The following is a 16,435-nucleotide window of genomic DNA, read 5'->3' on the forward strand; positions in this document are numbered from 1 at the left end:
AAATTATGGCAAGTAATTACTAATTAAACATTTCCGATTTTCTGAATAAACTTCAAGAACTTGTATTTCATAATCAATAAAATTTTATTGCCTGAGAGAAATTATTAGTTTGCTAAAATGGATTCAGATTACAGTCAACTCGTCTCTGGATGATGATGTCACAAATCGACACTTGCTTGGAATGAACAAAATACCTGTACTGAAAAATACTGTCTGTTTAGTAATTTACTGACTTTTATAACAAATTTGGTACCCCTTGCATTACACATGCACTTGATAGATTTGTACGTAGTAGAGTAGTGATGATGGGATGGATCCTCCATAGTATACAGCCACATAAAGAAACTCCTGAAGACCAAAGACTACTGCATACTACTGAGCAGTACATAATAGATCTAAAACAAAGCATAGAGAAATAAATAATGAGATGCTGAATGACACGTGTTTGACTGTCAAGAATGCAATTCATGAAGCCTTCAACGCCTAAAGCAACATAATATTGTTGAAGTATCTTTCACAAAACCCTCAGAAATTCTGGTCATATATAAGGGGTGTTACAGGTACCAAAGTTAAGTATCCAGACAGTAATGCATAAGACAGGTACTGAAAGTAAAGGTAACAAAGAAAAAACAGAAATGCTAAGTCCAGTCTGCAAATGTTCCTTCACAAATGAAATTCCAGTGGTATTACCTCAGTTTAATTCTTCCACAACTGCAAGTATGACAGATATAGCTTTTAATGTTGGTGGTGTTGAGAAACTGCTGAAATCACTAAAATTGAATAAAGTTCCAGGGAATGGTGAAACCCCTCTTAGATTTTATATCGAGTTTGTGGCTGAGTTAGCCACTCCTTTAACCATTATTACTGTAGATCCATTGAACAAAACACTATGGTCAGTAGCTGGGAGAAAGTACAGGTCATACCTGTCTATAAGAAGGACAGCAAAAGTGATCCACAAAACTACAGTCCAATATCCTGAACGTTATTTGTTGTACAGTCTTAGAACATATTCTCAGACCAAACATAATGAAGTAGCTTGAACAGAATGACCTCATACATGCAACCTACATGACTCTGAAAACATCGATCATGTGAACCTGGCTTTCACTTTTCTCACATGACGTTACTGACCCTGCAGGAAAACTTTGGATCAAGGCAGTCAGGAAGTGCTGTATTTCTTGACTTCTGAAAAGCATTTGACTTAGTACCACACTTATTCTTATTATCATAAATATGATTGTATGGGGTACAAAGTGAAATTTGTGACCAGATTCAGGATTTATTGGTGGGGAAAACACACCATATCTAGAGAGTCACTGATAGATGTAGAAAAAACATCAGGTGTCTGTGAGTGAGTATCACAGACATGCTGAAGAATTGAATAAGCAGACACTTGAAGATTTATGCAAACTATCCTTGAGAAAGCTTGCTTACTTAGTTTCAAGAACTGACTTTAAATGATGAAGCTAGCAAAATAGTACTACAACCTACATAATTTTCCTGTTGGATCGTGAGGAAAGATTAGCTTAATACAGTGCAGACAGAGGCATTTAAACAGTAATTTTCCCACACTCAATATGTGAAAGAAACGGGAAGAAGCCCTAATAACTGGTACAATTGGAAGTACCTTTGACCATGCACTTCACAGTGGTCTGCAGAGTATGGATATAGGTGTAGATCATAAACATTCAGACAAGAAGAGAAAAGGGCATTTTAAATGTGGTGTTTCAGAATTATGTTGCCTGCATGCATAACTACCACAAGGTACATCCATTTGAATCATTATTCTGTCTACCCATCTTATCTTCTAGGGAATATCAGCAATTTGCTGCAGTTATTTATCATGCATAATATGCCAAGATAACAGTTGCAATATTTCATGAATTCAGTGCCATCTCTGTGCTAAGCAAGAAATTTTCTCCTTGCCCAAATATTATCCCTATATTACTTGGAAGAACTTTGACCATGGATACTAAAATTAAGTCTAAAACATATAGTTACTGGTGTGGTTTTACGGGTTTTGAGGCAACAGATATTCACAAACCTGTATCCACAACTGGACATCAGAGAGACATAAAAAAAAGATGAGTATGGCAGCTCTTAGAAACACTCTTAAAATTCCAACACTGTCCACCATCAACGAATTCCTGGGCCTGGTGAATTACTGTAGGAGGTTTGCTGTAAATGTTTCTTGCATGATAAATCTAACCCACTGCTGAGAAAAGTAGTGGCATTTTAATATCCAAATGATAACAATGCAGAATGAATCTTTCTTTCTGAAGCATTGTGTGTGCTTTTATGAAACTTTCTGATGGGCTGAATGCCTGTGCCAGATGGGGCTTGCACCCGCATCCTTGTCTCTTGCAGGAAATGTTCTAATGAACAAATCTGGTACACGGTAAATCAATTCCAAGTTCAGGTCCAGTGCACAGTTTTAACCTATCAAGAAATTTCCTACTTACTTGTGGCCATACTGTGTATGTTTGGGAACCATGACTGCACGGAATATTTACTTTTTTGTACCACATTTATGTGTTTCATGTTTAATTAAACATATAGCAACACATTTCGAGCATGCTGTGCTCCTTTCCAGACATTTGTACATGCAGAAAATTGTTACCTAAAAATAAAATGCCTTAAGTAAATTAACATATGATTTTTTGTTTATCGTTTGCTGCTGGTATGGTTATTGGGGCATTTGGAGGGAGGGGTGCCGTGATTGGTCAGAAATTGATGTCCAATGGTGTCTTCTGCTGGTGTGGAGCTCCGTACTGACTGGTAACACAAAATACAAATAATTAAACAAAGAATTTTCTTATCGGTACACCCTGTTGCATAACGGAACTTTCACTCTGATTACTAGAGGAACTATGCCTAGTGATTTTCATTGATATCCTTCATCCTGGGTTGATTATCAAGCAAGATACACAGCAAAACCTGTGTGCGGCTCAGAAAGTATCATTTGAAGCTTCCCAGTCAGAGCCCGCTTATTTACTTTCAGTTAAATTACTTCATCCCCTTCTTTTAATGAACTCTTGATGAAGGAAATACTGAATGAGGTGGGTGTCCAGACAATCATATCATGGTACTTCCTCACTTGCATTTATTGCCTATTTATTTCAGCCTGATGGTTTGACTGTCACACTAATTACAAACACACAGCCTGTAATGCTCTATCACCCATGACTTACCTTTGGATTCTCTTTTGAAATATCAAAAAATATTTGACTCCATGTCATATTTATGGTTTGTAATGGACTGGGAAAGGCAATTGTGACTGTTGTTATGATCTTCAATCTGAAGACTGGTTTGATGTAGCTTTCCATTCTACTATCCATACATGAAGAGAAGTTGCAGCAGCTTGTAGGCACCTCAGGTAGTTCCAGTGTTACAGGCCGAGCTATAAATATTGCCACTATGAAACTGCTACACGTGTCGCACATGCACACAGTGCACTTACTTCTTACTGTGCACCTTGCTCCTCTGACAGTGGACATCTTGTGACACAACCAAAGTAGTAGTCTGCTGCATGCCTCTTCATGTCTGCATAATTACTGCAACCTACAGCCATTTGAACCTGCGTAGTGTCTCCCTGTACAGTTTTTACCACACATCCCTCAAGTGCTGAAGTACATGATGCATCCTATCACCCAATTCCTGCCTTTAGTTAACTTGTGGCATTAGTTTCTTTTTTAATTCACTTCATTATTCATTTTATCTACCCAATCAATCCTCAGCATTCTTCTGTAATACCACATCTGAAAGGCTATATTCTGTTCTTGTCTGAACTATATACCATCCATATTTCACTCCAATTCAATACTATATTCCAGACAAATACATTCAGAAAAAGACTTCTTAACAGTTAAATTAATATTCAATCTTAAAAAATTTATCTTTTTCAGATATGCTTTTCTTGCTATTTCCAGTCTGCATTTTATATCCTGTCTCCTTTTATGCTAGCATCCTGTTTCATGCCCCTCACAATTACTGCTTACCTTTCATGTCCTTTGACACTTATAAGTGCAATTTTGTTTCTGCACAAGATACAGATAACCTTTCACTCTAAATATGTTACCGAATGCTGCACATAAAAACGGGATTCTTATCCTAATCTTAATAATTTTACCATTCTATAATAAAACACCATTCTGAGGTATCCAATTTTATCCTATGGGACTCATACCTTGGTTCTATTGGAGATCGAAAGATGGTGTTTAAGTGTTTTGGATAGCCCTTGGGCTAGGGATAATTTGTATACCCAACAGAAGTATCCTCTTAGTGTCACTATACTACAGTACAGGGTCAAAGTATGAATATTACAGACTTAATCCTGCAGAGGCAAACTGAGAAAATCATTTGGTCCTTTTTGTATTTAATGTAGTCTATGGTGTGACTTAAGGGGCTTATGGAGGCACAATTAGTTTGTGGATATTTCCTTAGAAAATCCCAAAAAAGCTTCAGATGAAATCTAAATAATAAATAACTACAGCAAATTGCTCAAATATTTGTGTTATATTCTCTAGGCATTTATCTAGAAGTTCCACCTCTGTGTTTTCAAAAATCTTCATTCGTTATTGAGAAATAACTTGAAAACTTGGTTTTTGGCTACCAGAAATTAGTTGCAAAGTCTCAGATGGCTATGCATAGCAAATGAATGTAATTTTTGCAATATGTTTTGAATAGCCTGAAAATTTTCTTGATATTTTTATCCATTTCTGAGATATAGAGGTTCAAGGTTACCTTACTTGTACAGATAAAATACGACCTTAAAATCTGGTGTGAGGTGAAAATGTAGTTTATAAAGTGATGTAGGCTGGAGAAATTTGCTGTAAAGTGTCTCCATTAAGATCAGAAGGGTTCTGGAAACCCCATGTTGTAGTACTGAAGCACATGTAAAATTTTTGTGCGCAACATCTGGTCTGAGGTGTAAAATTAGTTTGGCATTATTTCAATTTCACATAAGTAACTCATAAAAATTTTACTGATCCATAATGTTGTTTTCATATGAGTGATAAGCCATTCTGTAGCAGGGAAAAGAAGGGAATCAACAGAAAAATGGTCCTTTGAAGAACAAAAAAGGTGAATATGCTCCTGTTTAAAAAGACTGACTGAAAACTGGGGTACCAGCTGCCCTATTCTACGTTCCTTGGCACCTTTAAAATTTTTTCCAAAAATTTTGGCATTCAAATGTATTTGCACTTTTTTATGCTGGGAGAGGAGGCAATAGTGGCAGTGGCAAAAGAAATATAAAAGTGATAAATACCAGAAGATGGTAGACGGTGGTTGTGGTATGGAAAGAGCAAAGTGTGAGAGAAAGAGAGGGGCACAGTGGCAGTGGAACATAGTTAGAGAAACAAAAAGAGATACTGTTAATGAGTTGGGCTGAATGAATGAGTGAAAATGGGCAAGTGGGACTGGATGGGTATGAGCAACTTACAGCGAAGGGTTAGTGGGTGGGAGTGAGTTACAGTTAGGTGGTCTTGTGGGAGTGAGAGGTGAGCTGCATGTTTAAAAGAGCACGAATAAGTTCGCATGCAAAAATTTTTGGCAACATTTTCAAAGGTGCTGAAAAAGATAGAATGAGGCAGCTGGTAAACCACTTTTCAGTCAGCGTCTTTTAACCAAGAGCATATTCACTTTTTTTGTGCTCCGATGGGAGCGTTTTTCCAATGGTCCCTTTTACCTTCAGAATTTCAAACTGTTTGTTCCAGTCCACATTGTTATTATGCTATTAACATATCAGTAACTTTTTGTACACGTGGGTCCACAGACACTACAAATTGCTTGAGGAAGTCATTGTCGTTCTGCTAGGCTGTTTTTATTTTTGAAGGAAACACTTTATTAATATCTTATGTTCTCCACATTTTTGTGGAGGAAGCTCCATCTAACAAATATTTATTATGTGAATGTGCAGTGTCTGTCTGAAAGAACAGACACCACACAGAATCTTCAGCTGGGAACCGTTATATGTAAATTACAGGAGGATCACTGCTGCCAGCTGCAACAGGACATTAAGCGGAATCAGTTGTGATGGGCAAAAATGTGTACCAGACTGGGATTCAAACCCAGAATCTCCTGGTTACTAGGCAGATGCGGTAAACACTGTGCCATCCAGGACACAGCTTTATCGCAACTGCATCTCGGTACGCCTCTCGGCTGATACGCACACCCACCGAGTGCCACCTATCCACAGTCCCTGTCCACTACACTCCTGTTCATTACTCAGAGATTCCCCCAGGAGGTCGGACGTATTTGTGCATTTGCACTTGAAGAAGGGGGATCAACTGCCTAGTTACAATTATCAATTATAAGAATGTGCAGTGTCTGTCCGAAAGAACACACACCATGCAGAATCTGCAGTTGCGAACCATTATATGTAAATTAAATGGGGATCACTGCTGTCAGCTGCAATGAGCGAAAATGTGTACCGGACCGAGATTTGAATCCGGGATCTCCTGCTTACTAGGCAGACACCAATGATCCCCATTTAATTTACATGTAACGGTTTGCAGCTGCAGGTTCTTTGTGGAGTCTGTTCTTTTGGACAGACACCATGCATCCATATAAATGATAAGTGTAGCTGAGCAATGGAGCCCCTTTCTTCAAGTGCAAATGCACGAATACATCAGACCTGCTGTAGGAATCTCTGAGTATCAAACAGGAGTATAGTGGATAGGGACTGGAGATAGGTAACGGTTGGTGGGCATGTGGATAAGCTGTGTGGCATGCCAAGATGGTCCATGCAGTTGTGATAATCCTGTGCCCTGGATGGTACAGTGGTTACCGCACCTGCCTAGTAACCAGGAGATCTTGGGTTCAAATCTCAGTCTGGTACATATTTTTGCTCCTTGTGGCTGATTCAGCTTAATGTCCCATTGCAGCTGACAGCAGTGAGCCGCCCCCCCCCCCCCCCCCCTTTTAATTTACATATAATGGTTCGCGGTAGATTAAAACTGGAGAAACTGCAACAAGGTGGGAATTTAAGGAGATGGGACCTGGATAAACTGAAAGAACCAGAGGTTGTACAGAATTTCAGGGAGAGCATAAGGGAACAACTGACAGGAATGGGGGAAAGAAATACAGTAGAAGAAGAATGGGTAGATTTGAGGGATGAAATAGTGAAGGCAGCAGAGGATCAAATAGGTAAAACGACGAGGGCTAGTAGAAATCCTTGGGTAACAGAAGAGATACTGAATTTAATTGATGAAAGGAGAAAATATAAAAATACAGTAAATGAAGCAGGCAAAAAGGAATACAAATGTCTGAAAAATGAGATCGACAGGAAGTGCAAAATGGCTAAGGAGGGATGGCTAGAGGACAAATTAAGGATGTAGAGGCTTATCTCACTAGGGGTAAGATAGATACTGCCTACAGGAAAATTAAAGAGACCTTTGGAGAAAGGAGAACCACTTGCATGAATATCAAGAGCTTTGATGGAAACCCAGTTCTAAGCAAAGAAGGGAAAGCAGAAAGGTGGAAAGAGTATATAGAGGGTCTATATAAGGGTGACGTACTTGAGGACAATATTATGGAAATGGAAGAGGATGTAGATGAAGACGAAATGGGAGATACGATACTGTGTGAAGAGTTTGACAGAGCACTGAAAGACCTGAATCGAAACAAGGCCCCCCGGAGTAGACAAGATTCCATTAGAACTACTGACAGCCTTGGGAGAGCCAGTCCTGACAAAACTCTACCATCTGGTGAGCAAGATGTACGAGATAGGCGAAATACCCTCAGACTTCAAGAAGAATATAATAATCACAATCCCAAAGAAAGCGGGTGTTGACAGATGTGAAAATTACCGAACTATCAGTTTAATAAGTCACAGCTGCAAAATACTAACGCAAATTCTTTACAGACGAATGGAAAAACTAGTAGAAGCCGACCTCGGGGAAGATCAGTTTGGATTCCGTAGAAATACTGGAACATGTGAGGCAATACTGACCTTACGACTTATCTTAGAAGAAAGATTAAGGAAAGGCAAACCTACATTTCTAGCATTTGTAGACTTAGAGAAAGCTTTTGACAATGTTGATTGTAATACTCTCTTTCAGAGAGAGAAAGGCTATTTACAATTTGTACAGAAACCAGATGGCAGTTATAAGAGTCAAGGGGCATGAAAGGGAAGCAGTGGTTGGGAAGAGAGTGAGACAGGGTTGTAACCTTTCCCCGATTTTATTCACTCTGTATATTGAGCAAGCAATAAAGGAAACAAAAGAAAAGTTCGGAGTAGGTATTAAAATCCATGGAGAAGAAATAAAAACTTTGAAGTTCGCCAATGACATTGTAATTCTGTCAGAGACAGCAAAGGACTTGGAAGAGCAGTTGAACGGAATGGATGGTGTCTTGAAAGGAGGATATAAGATGAACATCAACAAAAGCAAAACGAGGATAATGGGATGTAGTCGAATTAAGTCGGGTGATGCTGAAGGAATTAGATTACGAAATGAGACACTTAAAGTAGTAAAGGAGTTTTGCTATTTGGGGAGCAAAATAACTGATGATGGTCGAATTAGAGAGGATATAAAATGTAGACTGGCAATGGCAAGGAAAGCGTTTCTGAAGAAGAAAAATTTGTTAACATTAAGTATAGATTTAAATGTCAGGAAGTCGCTTCTGAAAGTATTTGTATGGAGTGTAGACATGTATGGAAGTGAAACATGGACGATAAATAGCTTAGACAAGAAGAGAATAGAAGCTTTCGAAATGTGCTGCTACAGAAGAATGCTGAAGATTAGATGGGTAGATCACATAACTAATGAGGAGGTACTGAATAGAATTGGGGAGAAGAGAAGTTTGTGGCACAACTTGACTAGAAGAAGGGATCGGTTGGTAGGACATGTGTTGCGGCATCAAGGGATCACCAATTTACCAATTTAGTATTAGAGGGCAGCATGGAGGGTAAAAATTGTAGAGGGAGACCAAGAGATGAATACACTAAGCAGATTCAGAAGGATGTAGGCTGCAGTAGGTACTGGGAGATGAAGAAGCTTGCACAGGATAGAGTAGCATGGAGAGCTGCATCAAACCAGTCTCAGGACTGAAGACCACAACAACAATAACATAATGGTTCGCAGCTGCAGATTCAGGATGGTGTCTGTTCTTTAGGAGAGAAACAGTGCATTCATATAATTGAGAAGCCTACCTGGGCATGGATCACCATTCTTCAAGTGCGAATGCACAAGTACATTCGATCTCCTGTGGGAATCTCTGGGGAGTAGCAAACAGGAGTATAGTGGACACGACTGCAGATAGGTTGGTTTCTATGGGAGTGTGGGTTGGTCGTGAGGCGTGCTAAGATAGTCTGTGCAGTTACGATAATGCTGTGTCCCAGATGGAACAGTTGCTACTGCACCTGCCAAGTAAGCAGGAGATTCCAGGTTTGAGTTCCAGTCTGGTACACATTTTTCCTCATCGCTGCTGATTCCGCTTAATGTCCTGTTGCAGGTGACAGCAGTTTTCCCACTTTAATTTACATATAACAAATGTTTCTTATAACTATGGTGGTAATGACTACAATTGTCCCAGATGTGCGTTCTGTTTGCAAAATGAGAAAATTGCTACTCTTATGTGGGTGTTGTCACTGTGTCAACATACACCACATTAAAATACATTAGTTTCACATTTCAAATAAAACTCCATAGCGTGAAACTTACGCACTTTAATGTGGTGTACGCATAAGGGTTGCATTTTTCTCTTTTGCACACAGAATTCGGTCTGTGATAGTTGTGCCCATTAACACCATGATTATAAGAAACTTTTATTAAGAAGACCATTAGCTGGAGCTTCCTCCACACAGATGTGTGGAAGGTAAGATATTGTGAGACTGCAGATTTTCATGTGACACAATGAACAGAGAAAGCTTGGAAATGCCACAGGGGATTAAATCAGCTCCTAGCAAAAGCATGAAATAAAATGTTTATTTCCAAAATAAAAACAGCCTATGCGGAACAGTGATGTCCCTCAAGCTATCAACATAGGTTTGCCTTTCTGGAGTCTATCTTCTAAGATGAGTCATATGATCAGCATTGCCTCATAATTTTGTACAGTTCTCCAGAATTCAAACAGATCTTCCCTGATCTGCTTCTACCAGTCTTCTGATTAGTCTGTAAATAATCAGTGTCAGTGTATCACTTTGCAACCATAACTTATTAAAGTGGTGGTTCAGTAATATTCTCATGTGTTAGAATCTGCCTTCTTTGGAGTAGGTATTATTACATTCTTTTTCAAGTCTGAGGATATTTCACCTACCATGCAGTATAGTTTTCTCATGGTTATGTTCTCCCACAGATCTTAATAATTCTGAAGGAATGCTATCTAATCCAGTTACCTTTCCTTCTTTCTTTTGAACTTAGGTCTTTCAGTGCTCTGTAAAACTGCTAGTGACAAGACCTTTTTATTGTTCTCAGAAAGAAGACTGTAACAATGTAGCGGGTGAGTGTAGGTTTAAATTGTGCTGCAGTGGTCGTATGAGCAGCAGCATTCCCTCAAAGTTGCTCTGCTAGTGTGATAACATCGGTGAGAGGCTACAACATTGAATAACATTGGGGATAGGCTACAACCCTGTCTCACTCCCTTCCCAACCACTGCTTCCCTTTCATGCCCCTTGACTCTTATAACTGCCATCTGCTTTCTGTACAAATCGTAAATAGCCTTTTGCTCCCTGTATTTTAGCCCTGCCACCTTTAGAATTTGAAAGAGAGTATTCCAGTAAACATTGTCAAAAGCTTTCTCAAAGTCTACAAATGCTAGAAATATAGGTTTGCCTTTCCTTAATCTTTCTTCTAAGATATGTCCTAGGGTCAGTATTGCCTCACGTGTTCCAACATTTCTACGGAATCCATAGTATTTTGCAGCTGTGACTTATTAAACTGATAATTCGGTAATTTTCACATCTGTCAACACCTGCTTTTTTAGGATTGGAATTATTATATTCTTCTTGAAGTCTAATTTCGCCTGTCTCATACATCTTGCTCACAAGATGGTAGAGTTTTGTCAGGACTAGCTCTCCCAAGGCCATCAGTAGTTCTAATGGAATGTCGTCTGCTCACGGGGCCTTGTCTCGACTTTCAGAGCTCTGTCAAACTCTTCACACAGTATCGTATCTCCCATTTCATCTTCATCTACATCCTCTTCCATTTCCATAATATTGTCCTCAAGTACATTGCCCTTGTATAGACACTCTATATACTCCTTCCACCTTTCTGCTTTCCCTTCTTTGCTTAGAACTGGGTTTCCAGCTGAGCTCTTGATATTCATACAAGTGGCTCTCTTTTCTCCAAAGGTCTCTTTAATTTTCCTCTAGGCAGTATCTATCTTGCCCCTTGTGAGATAAGCCTCTACATCCTTACATTTGTCCTCTAGCCATCCCTGCTTAGCCATTTTGCACTTCCTGTCGATCTCATTTTTGAGACGTTTGTATTCCTTTTTGCCTGCTTCATTTACTGCATTTTTATATTTTCTCCTTTCATCAATTAAATTCAATATTTCTTCTGTTACCCAAATATTTCTACTAGCCCTCATCTTTTTACCTATTTGTTCCTCTGCTGCCTTCACTACTTCATCCCTCAAAGCTACCCATTCCTCTTCTACTGTATTTCTTTCCCCCATTCCTGTCAATTGTTCCCTTTATGCTCTCCCTGAAACTCTCTACAACCTCTGGTTCTTTCAGTTTATCCAGGTCCCATCTCCTTAAATTCCCACCTTTTTGTAGTTTCTTCAGTTTTAATCTACAGTTCATAACCAATAGATTGTGGTCAGAGTCCACATCTGCACCTGGAAATGTCTTACAATTTAAAACATGGTTCCTAAATCTCTCTCTCACCATTATATAATCTATCTGTAACCTTCTAGTATCTCCAGGATTCTTCCATGTATACAACCTTCTTTTATGATTCTTGAACCAAGTGTTAGCTATGATTAAGTTATGCTCTGTGCAAAATTCTACCAGGCGGCTTCCTCTCTCATTTCTTACCCCCAATCCATATTCACCTACTATGTTTCCATCTCTCCCTTTTCCTACTCTCGAATTCCAGTCACCCATGACTATTAAATTTTCGTCTCCCTTCACTACCTGAACAATTTCTTTTATCTCATCATACATTTCATCAATTTCTTCATCATCTGCAGAGCTAGTTGGCATATAAACTTGTACTACTGTAGTAGGCATGGGCTTCGTGTCTATCTTGGTCACAATAATGCGTTCACTATGCTGTTTGTAGTAGCTTACCCGCACTCCTATTTTTTTGTTCATTATTAAACCTACTCCTGCATTACCCCTATTTGATTTTGTATTTATAACCCTGTATTCACCTGACCAAAAGTCTTGTTCCTCCTGCCACCAAATTTCACTAAATCCCACTATATCTAACTTTAACCTATCCATTTCCCTTTTTAAATTTTCTAACCTACCTGCCCGATTAAAGGATCTGACATTCCACACTCCAATCCGTAGAAGGCCAGTTTTCTTTCTCCTGATAACAATGTCCTCCTGAGTAGTCCCCGCCAGGAGATCTGAATGGGGGACTATTTTGCCTCCAGAATATTTTACCCAAGAGGACGCCATCATCATTTAACCATACAATAAAGCAACATGCCTTCGGGAAAAATTATGGGTGTAGTTTCCCCTTGCCTTCAGCCATTTGCAGTACCAGCACAGCAAGGCCATTTTGGTTAGTGTTACAAGGCCAGATCAGTCAATCATCCAGACCGTTGCCCCTGCAACTACAGTAAAGGCTGCTGCCCCTCTTCAGGAACCACACGTTTGACTGGCCTCTCAACAGATACCCCTCTGTTGTGGTTGCACCTACGGTACGGCCATCTGTATCGCGGAGGCACGCAAGCCTCCCCACCAACAGCAAGGTCCATCATTCATAGGGTGGGTGGGTGGGGGAGGGGGGGGGGGCAATGACTGTATTGATATTACACTCCTGGAAATTGAAATAAGAACACCGTGAATTCATTGTCCCAGGAAGGGGAAACTTTATTGACACATTCCTGGGGTCAGATACATCACATGATCACACTGACAGAACCACAGGCACATAGACACAGGCAACAGAGCATGCACAATGTCGGCACTAGTACAGTGTATATCGACCTTTCGCAGCAATGCAGGCTGCTATTCTCCCATGGAGACGATCGTAGAGATGCTGGATGTAGTCCTGTGGAACGGCTTGCCATGCCATTTCCACCTGGCGCCTCAGTTGGACCAGCGTTCGTGCTGGACGTGCAGACCGCGTGAGACGACGCTTCATCCAGTCCCAAACATGCTCAAATGGGGGACAGATCCGGAGATCCTGCTGGCCAGGGTAGTTGACTTACACCTTCTAGAGCACGTTGGGTGGCACGGGATACATGCGGACGTGCATTGTCCTGTTGGAACAGCACGTTCCCTTGCCGGTCTAGGAATGGTAGAACGATGGGTTCGATGACGGTTTGGATGTACCGTGCACTATTCAGTGTCCCCTCGACGATCACCAGTGGTGTACGGCCAGTGTAGGAGATCGCTCCCCACACCATGATGCCGGGTGTTGGCCCTGTGTGCCTCGGTCGTATGCAGTCCTGATTGTGGCGCTCACCTGCACGGCGCCAAACACGCATACGACCATCATTGGCACCAAGGCAGAAGCGACTCTCATCGCTGAAGACGACACGTCTCCATTCGTCCCTCCATTCACGCCTGTCACGACACCACTGGAGGCGGGCTGCACGATGTTGGGGCGTGAGCGGAAGACGGCCTAACGGTGTGCGGGACCGTAGCCCAGCTTCATGGAGACGGTTGCGAATGGTCCTCGCCGATACCCCAGGAGCAACAGTGTCCCTAATTTGCTGGGAAGTGGCGGTGCGGTCCCCTACGGCACTGCGTAGGATCCTACGGTCTTGGCGTGCATCCGTGCGTCGCTGCGGTCCGGTCCCAGGTCGACGGGCACGTGCACCTTCCGCCGACCACTGGCGACAACATCGATGTACTGTGGAGACCTCACGCCCCACGTGTTGAGCAATTCGGCGGTACGTCCACCCGGCCTCCCGCATGCCCACTATACGCCCTCGCTCAAAGTCCGTCAACTGCACATACGGTTCACGTCCACGCTGTCGCGGCATGCTACCAGTGTTAAAGACTGCGATGGAGCTCCGTATGCCACGGCAAACCGGCTGACACTGACGGTGGCAGTGCACAAATGCTGCGCAGCTAGCGCCATTCGACGGCCAACACCGCGGTTCCTGGTGTGTCCGCTGTGCCGTGCGTGTGATCATTGCTTGTACAGCCCTCTCGCAGTGTCCGGAGCAAGTATGGTGGGTCTGACACACCAGTGTCAATGTGTTCTTTTTTCCATTTCCAGGAGTGTAGTACAATATTCCAGTAAGATCAGAAAACTGTTAGTTGTTATGAGATTTAAAAGTTCAGCTAATGAACATATCATCCACAAGTACAATCAACAAAGTGACTTCTAAATAGTTCTTCACCTCCATGCGCAAGCACGCACACACAGAAAAAGCAAAGAAGTATTGTTACAACTCTTTGGTGCTCTGACCTGGACATCAGTGACACATTTATCCATAATAACAAATGATTTTCTCCTTTGAGCTGTGATGCTTTATACACAAATCAACCTATTCTTGTCTGGAATACTTTCCCACTCATTAATGCCTGCAGAATTCTCCTAACTTACAATTTAATTTGCTGCAATCAGCGTCATCTGGTGCACTATATCATGAGAACACTTGTCACAAAGTCTCCCATACAATTTAACAGAGATGCCATCAGAACCAAATCAGTAAAAATATGTTGAATTACTGGAAAAACTTTGAGGTCACATGAGGCAGAGAAAAAAATCACCTCTGTTGTCTATTAGCAAACTGAAGAGTAAGAAGGCAAGTTCCCACTCACTCTCTGACCTACATCACTAGGAGCACTTAAGAGTCTGATTCACAAGGTTATACCAGCCCACTTGCAAGACACTTGCTGAGTATTTGTTTTCCACAAAATGCATGGACACAAAACAGAAATCATAAATTAGTAACTAATGCAAGAAATGGATATGAACAAAATGTTAATTACTGCATGCTACAGTACACTGTTAAATAGAAACTGAGTCTTAGTGTTCCTTTATGACAGTTGCACTCTTCTGAGAGTGGTCATTTCTCCCAACATGAGCACTGCTCGCTCCTCAGTTTACAGTGAGACTAAAGTTGTTATTAATTACCAGTAGTGTAAAATACCACTTTTCCTTGCCATATAAGTGGATGGTCATTATGAGTAAATTACGAAGTAAATGCTTTTTTGCCATTTGGACATGTAGCCCGGGACACAGTATGACTTTCACGTGCAGTATTTTGTTGCCTCATCTAGTTGCATTCTTTCCATGCTTCAAGTGACAGTCTTCGTTGCACTCGCTGCTGACATGGTCTGGGCTGTGAGGGCTTTTTAAAGTATCAGTTGTTGTACTTGATGATCACTATAAGGTGAGTCATTAAAGTATTAAGCATAAAAATGAATCATCAAATCAGCTGGACAGCTATAAATATACCATCTTAGACTTCTACCAAGAAAACATAAGAAATCACATCTCATGCAATACTGTTGCATTACAGCATATCTTCGGGGATGATATAAATTAATGATATTCACACGCTTGCATCTTCTGATTCAAACTATCAATTGCAATTCTCATGTGTGGAACACAAAACAAAGATGTTTATTTTTCTTGGTATATATAAATACGTTACTAGGAAAATGAGTAATGTTAAAGATTACTAAGGTAATACTTATTAAATTTAAGTTACTGAGCTACTTAGTAACCTGTAGTAGATGACTATTATGGAGCCATAAACACAAACAACTTATGCATATATAGCCTGTCAACTAACTCATTCAACGTCATTTTGTTAAAAATCAAGCAAACTATTGAAAGAACAGGAGATGACAAAATATTATGAAGTATAAGATTTTTGTTCAAATTCTGTTTTAAAAATGGTTACACTGAATCATAAAAATACCTGTTTTTTTCTACAGGAAAATGAGACAACTATAAGATTGCTGAATGAAGAGATCCAACGACTTATCAGAGTGATAAATAAAAAAAATGAGAATGCACAAGAGAAACTATTAATGCCAACAAGGGAACTGCATAGGACTAAGTAAAGTGGATACAAAATGGCAAATGCAACTAAATAAACAGCAAATAACATTAGAATGTACAGAAAGACACTGAAGCTCATACTTATAACAAGAACATGATTATTGGATTTTCATTAAAGTTGGGCGAATAACCGACAAACAGTATTTTTTTCTGTTTTTAGTTAAACTTCAGATTTCAAAACCATAGCTTCTTCCATCTAGTCCAGAACATATTAGGGAAGCAGGAAGATATGAGAAGCACAAAGGATGTTAAGTGACACATCACTCGAAATTGATCTTCAGACATAT

General features: G+C 40.4%; 1 protein-coding gene across 1 annotated transcript in view; it reads left to right on the forward strand.

Annotated features, from left to right (window-relative positions):
- The window catches only part of LOC126244272 (cilia- and flagella-associated protein 57-like), a 296,500-nt gene extending 280,371 nt beyond the window's left edge, over nt 1–16,129 (forward strand). Inside the window, exon 20 of the mRNA XM_049948227.1 lies at nt 16,022–16,129. The gene's annotated coding sequence lies outside the window, so the exon portion shown is untranslated. The remainder of the gene's footprint in view (nt 1–16,021) is intronic.
- Nucleotides 16,130–16,435: the final 306 nt, after the last annotated feature.

This window comes from Schistocerca nitens, chromosome 1 (assembly GCF_023898315.1).
Source record: "Schistocerca nitens isolate TAMUIC-IGC-003100 chromosome 1, iqSchNite1.1, whole genome shotgun sequence".
In the NCBI taxonomy this organism is placed as follows: Eukaryota; Metazoa; Arthropoda; class Insecta; order Orthoptera; family Acrididae; genus Schistocerca; species Schistocerca nitens.